The sequence below is a fragment of the Myotis brandtii genome, unplaced genomic scaffold, assembly GCF_000412655.1.
Source record: "Myotis brandtii unplaced genomic scaffold, ASM41265v1 scaffold112, whole genome shotgun sequence".
NCBI lineage: Eukaryota > Metazoa > Chordata > Mammalia > Chiroptera > Vespertilionidae > Myotis > Myotis brandtii.
In genome coordinates this window covers 8756592-8762977 of record NW_005353838.1, presented here as the reverse complement: position 1 = coordinate 8762977, position 6386 = coordinate 8756592, and positions in this window count along the sequence as shown.

The window sequence follows — 6386 nt, the reverse complement described above, 5'->3', positions numbered from 1 at the left end:
ATGTAAATATCTGATATGCAGGATGGTCTTAGGCGACCCCTGTGAAAGGGTCGTTCGACCGCCAAAGGGGTCGCGACCCACAGGTTGAGAACCACTGCTTTAGTTGATATTTTGAGGAGAGAAAAAAAAGAAAGGAAAGAAAAGGGAGGGCAGGATGAAGTAAAGTAAAATCTCTATTGTCACTTTGGTTTGCCAGGTTCAATTTGGCCTGTACTTGCCTTGTCCAGCAGGTGCGTTATCACCACATTTTACTCTGTCCAGCATCCAACATTATTTCCTGTGTGGAGTGAACCATTTCCTAGGTGTAGTGTTGGTGGGGCACAGTGCCCTGCATTCTGTGGGCAGCTCAGACATAGAGGGCTCCTCTGGTCCCACACACTCCTCCCCTGACAGCCGAGTCTTTAGCATGTGACCACAATTAGGCCATCTGATGCTTTCACCACTGGGGTTTGTAGCTATGGCAACAGCATCCTGCAGGAGCAGTGATATCTTGGCCAGATCACATTGCCTAACTATCATCTACTTGATAATGGTACCATTTGATAATTAGACAATTTGGTATGACAAAGAGCCCTGAGCTAGACATTGGAAAATTCTATAGTAATCCTGGCTCTTCCCACTGGTGAGCCGCCTGACTCCAGGCAAGTCCTCATCTCTTCTGGGTCTTACTTGTATCATTTGTAACAAGGAAAAATCATTGTCTCTAAGCTGCTTAGCAGAATTATAGTGAAATCCAAATTTTAAACATATCTGTGCTTTGCCAATTGCAAAATGCAATGGGAATATTAATGGGAAGTGAATTTTTAGTATTGATACCTATGCTCACAGAAGCCAAAAAATTCCACTTAGCCAGAATATTTTTAGAAAGAGATTCTTGGTATTCCTGTATGACTTTTAGATTTAAAACCCAACTTGCTGGGTTTTAACATCATGAGTTTTTATATTTTACTAAGTCCCTGTTGTTTCATCTATTATCAGGCAGGCAAATTCTCCAAAGGAATAAAAAGGAACAGCTGTTGCTTTTTAGAGAAACCAAATATTTTTGGAAAGAGCCACAAACATTCTAGATTCAAACCACTTATTAGCTTTGGAAACATAACATGCAGTCATCTTGCCAGTCTTAATCTTGTTGTTCCATTAAACACACCACAACTGCATCATAAAACAGAAAAGGGAAGAATTTATAAACAAATAAAGCAGTTAATTGGGGCAATAAAATAGCAGTCCCCTCTGAGTGTGGAATTGGTGTGTTTCAACCCTGAAATCTGTTTTTCAGGAGTCTAGTGACTACCAGAGGCAAACACAGATCAAAGGTTTCAGGACTGCTCCTAGGTCCTCCTGCGCCCCTCTGCCGCCAGGCCTCACACCCTGTTCTCTCCCCTGGCATTGACTGCACATCTGTCCAGGGAAAGATTTTTTTTTTGGCGGTTAAATGGTGATGCTGAGTTCCTACTTCAGAGAGTTGTGAGAATCAAATGAGAAAAAATTATATAGATAGATGGACATATGTGTGTGAATACTTGCATATGGTATGTGTTCACAAATATTCACTTCATTCAAGTAGCAGATGAGAATTAAATATATTATATGCAGAATTAAAATTATAATATCTTGCATAGTTTGTTTTTATTTAAGAAAGAGACAGAGAAGAATTAGAGATCCCCCCCCCCACTCCACTCCACTCCACCTCCAAAATGAGCCCTGTCTTCACTCATGTGACCTGTGGGATAGCCAGAGTGGATTGCAGGCTCTGAGGGGCTGTGGATGGAGCAGAGCCAATTGGTCCTTGTGGGAAGTGCACTCGTGACCTTCACCTTGTTAACACCCAAGACCCACACTCTCTCCCACCCCTGGAAATGTTTATAGTCCATTTATGTAATCAGATGCGCAAGCTCACACACACACACACACACACACACACACACACACACACACACACTATCTAGCAGGAAATTGTGCCTCTTCATAGAGGTCTGGCTTTTGGTATGTTTTGTTTAAACTCTCTAAAGATAAACTGCCATTTACCTTTGTTTAATAGCCCTCATAATACATAGACTACAGCTGCACCTACATGATGCTCAATTAATGACATGGTGCCTATGAACAATTATTTTCCCAATTTAAAAAGAATGAGCCTACTATACGGTACTCTTGTAAACTATTTCCCAGGTCCTAAGTCTGCCAAAGAGAAGGAAATACCTGGCCGTCAAAAACTTCGAGCTGCCCACATAAATGCATGACACTGCTTGAAATCTTTTTTTTTTTAATGTGGGCATCTGTGTTTTTTTAATTTTTTTTTCAATTACAGTTTACATTCAATATTATTTTGTATTGGTTTCAGGTGTACAGCACAGTGGTTAGACAATCATATACTTTACAAAGTGCTCCCCTGAAATTTCCAGGACCCAATTGGCACCATGCGTAGTTATTACAATGTTTGAAGTCTTTCTTGGACATAGCAACTGCGCCTGGGCTGCTGCTTTAGGGAATACCGACTGGGACACTGATGACTGGAGTTAGCACCCAACACCAGCCTGAAAGGGGAGGCGGGATGGGGGGGCGGGGGAAAGGACTTAATCCCTTCTCCAGGTTAATACCTTAAATACTTACCATTCGGGCTGTGCGGGCAGTATGTTAGGTTAACTGGTTTCCAAATGTACTGGGTTTGCACAAACCTAAATGAACCTTTTATTTTTGGAATCATGAGTGGCTGGAGAGATTGAACCCATGTGTCTCGTTCATTTGCACATTGGCTGTAAAAACATTTTAAAGTTACGCTCTGGAAGAGATCCGTAAACCGGGAGTAAGCACACCACCTCTTCCACCTTGAGACCTACTGAGCAACGTCACGGGTGACAGTGCCTTCTCCTCAGCCCTGAGGCTCGCGGGCTCTTGTCTCCTCTTACGTGTAAACAGAGCTCCAGTGACCCAGGAGCCGTCTGGAAGGCAGCTCGAGTGCTGTCCTTTCATCAGCTCACCTGGTGCTCTAATAAAATAGCCAAGAGGCCCACATCTGGTCGGTAATAAAACCCAGAGCCACTGAGGACGCCTGGCTGCTGAAGGGCTCTAGCCACTAGACAAAGCTCTCCCGACACGCTTTCAACCATAGCCCATGCCAGGATTTTAATGGGGCAAAGCTGAGAGCCCTCTTTCTAGATGTTTTCCCTGCACGGGGTTCACTGGCTGTATGGCTCCCATCCCGCTAACTATCCCTCCACAGCACCATCCAATCGACTCGCCGCCCAGACAAGGAAAATGCTTCTGAACATGACAGACTCAAACACAATAACACTTATCTCTACTCCCATTTCCCTAGGGCGGCGGCACCGAGGCCGGATCCTCTTTTTCCTCCACCTCTTCTTCGTCTCCCAAATAAGAATAAATGTTCGATCGCTTTGCAGGAAGAGACAGTTATGCCAACCGCAGAGGACATGTTCTGACTGTCAACAGTGATGGATGAGATTCCGTACATTTAATAAATATAAATGTCATAATCCAACCATCAAATTTAATAAACAAAAATACCACAAACCATCTTTTCTCTCTGCTCCATGTGCTCCTTGAAAGCTGATAACATTAGAACACATTTTGCCCAAGCTATAACCTCACCATCTGCCTGGCTCAACTTCTGAAGACTTGGTATGGGCTAGAAAGAAAAGCAAATGACTTCACACTGAGGGAAAAAATGGGAGGGGGCTGGATGGGTTTGTTGGTGTGTTGTTTTTTTCACTTCTTTCCCTTCTGACCCATTTGTTCAATACAGAACCAGATGTAACTATTTGAGCGTAAGTTCAGGCCCCAAGAATTATTAGGGAGGCAGGTCACGGGGAACTTTTTTTTTTTTTTTGCATAAGCTACACAAATTGAACTCAAAAGCCTGCTTCATCGGCAGGCTGAGCTGTGCATTTCAAGGCTTTGATTTGGAAATGTGGAGATGAGATGCAGAGACTAACTTGTTAAGGATACACTTTCTTTTGATGGCAAATTAATAATAATCCTGACCATAACAATAAACACATACAAAAAATAGCTCTGTACCCAGGGGATGCAGAAGGCCAGATTCAAAGCTAGAAAGGGTTTTTATATTGAATTTAGGAAACCTCAGGGGCTTAGGGAATGATGAACAGGGTAACCAGTCCAGAGAACCTTAGATGAGAATGTCTAATAGGAAGAGAGAGAAAAGAGAAGCTAGATCTAACTTTTTATTTAAATTCCCTTTCATGGAGAACCTGTTATGTCCCAGACACTTCACATACATTTTACAATTTAATCTCATCGAGTCCTCCCAAGAACCCGCACCAGATGATACTATTAACACTGTGTGGAGGTTGAAGTGTACAGAGGCTCTCTAATGTGGTCCATTTGACAGTGCTAAGGTGTGGGCAAGCTGGTCTCACTTCCTCCACAGCCGCTGCTCCTTCCTCTCTGGAACGTCTCCACTTTCCCTTTGGAGCTACTCTTCCCTCGCTCTCACACCACACCTCCCAGCTCGAGGGCTCACATTTAGGACATCTGGCTTGGAGCCCACCTTCACAACTACTATGCAGCGGAATTCAGGAAATAGGTTCAGATGTCCCAGCAACATTGGTGGCTGGGTCATGGTCAACTGTGGAAAGGACATGTCTTCACACCTAAAAATCCCCAAGGTGTTCAAGTGAAATGAAAAGAGACCATGGGTTTCAGGATGTGTCTGTTGGTTGCTACTATTCTCACTTCCCATCAGAGATGTCTAGGCAGCACCCTGTGCAAACACCTGCACCAGAGAACTCATTTGCCTGCTGCCAGGTGTGGTGTGATCCTCCTCTCTTAGATAACCAACCCGTCTCTGCAGCTCGTCCAGAGCATGCCTCCAACCTCACACCATACACAGCATGGCTCCTTCTGGTTCTAAGTGTCCAGAAGGAGGCTTAGCTTGTCCGGGTGCTGGAACTTGTTTAGTGACTAGTGGAGTCACATGTGCTCCAAGACATAACCCAGCAGGGAGAAGGGGGAAGAGGAAAATGGTGGTGTTTGCTCATTTGTCTGTCTAGGCAACCTCACTGGAAACTTTGAGTCTCGTGGATTCTTTAATACATAAACCCCAGAAGGCTGCAGTGCTGAGCAAGCTGAGGGATGAGAGGGTGGAGCCTGAGCAGAGGCGTTCTTTTACTTAAGCTGAAGTCTGCCCACATTCTCTTGGTACACAATGGGGGAGCATGCAATGGAAAAATCTCACAGAGATTTTGCTACCAAATTACCACGGGGACATCACATTGCAATTGGAAATTTTTATTTGGAGCTGGGTGGGATTTCAGATTGCAAACGGTATCTTTCCCTTCTTAGTTTTGATTATACTACAAGCCATTTAGCCAGTGTCACAAAAATGCAATAACTTCAGTGTAACAATTATCGTTTTTCCTCTTGACAGTACTCTCAGGCAATGGGAAGCAGCAGTACTCAGAATGAATATTGCTGCTTACCAGCAAGGAAAACAGGGATGGGTAAAATTCTGCAGAGACAATTCTGCCTGGAGAGCCAGGATTCTAATTTACACAAAGGCCATGGTCAATGCTACAGTTTGCAGACTCCTACCATTTTCATAGCGTGATTTTATATCTTGAAGGCCAAAGTTTACTACTTTGAATTTCTTCCCTCCAGAGTCTTCTGTGATAAAAAGGAGGTGGGAGGGAGAGGAACACAGGAACCAAATTTTCCACCCTTAATGCCCCCCCCTCCCCCGCGCGCGCCAAAAATAGTACATATAATGACTAGCTGAGAGGTGAGAAAGTAGAGAGGGGAAAAGATGGAATCTAAGCCTCCCTCTGTCCAGATCTGTCCTTTCTTACTTGCCAATGCTTTTTTAAAAGTAAGAGGTTCGATGGACACATATAACCTTGGGCTGCTTGAGGGAGGCTACAAAGCCTCTGGGCCATGTCTATATTCAACAGCAGAAGAATCAGCATCTGGTCCAAATTACCTTTTTTAACCCAGAATACTAGACAATGAGCTCAATACCCTGCTCCTTCATTGAATCTCAAAATTCCCGTGTCATTTTAACTATCTTCTTCGGGCATTGGAATCCAGAAAGGTTAAGTGCGTTGCCCAAAGATGCACAGCGGGTGCTTAGAAATTAATCCTGGACATGGGACTTGTTTCTAACTCTGCATGAGTTAACAATGGCTGACTAATAGCAAACTTACTTTGAAAGTGCTTGCTAGCTATTTTTCCATCACTAGGTATTACCTGGTAGTTTGCCTCATAAATATTGTATTATTATGATTCCTAATATCTCTGTCAGAGTTCTTAACTTTTATGATAATAGGCAACTTAGAAACACTTTGCTAGACATTAGGCTGTAATGTACAAAAGAAGTGACTTACAAATGGGTTGTAGCTATCTAAAGCATG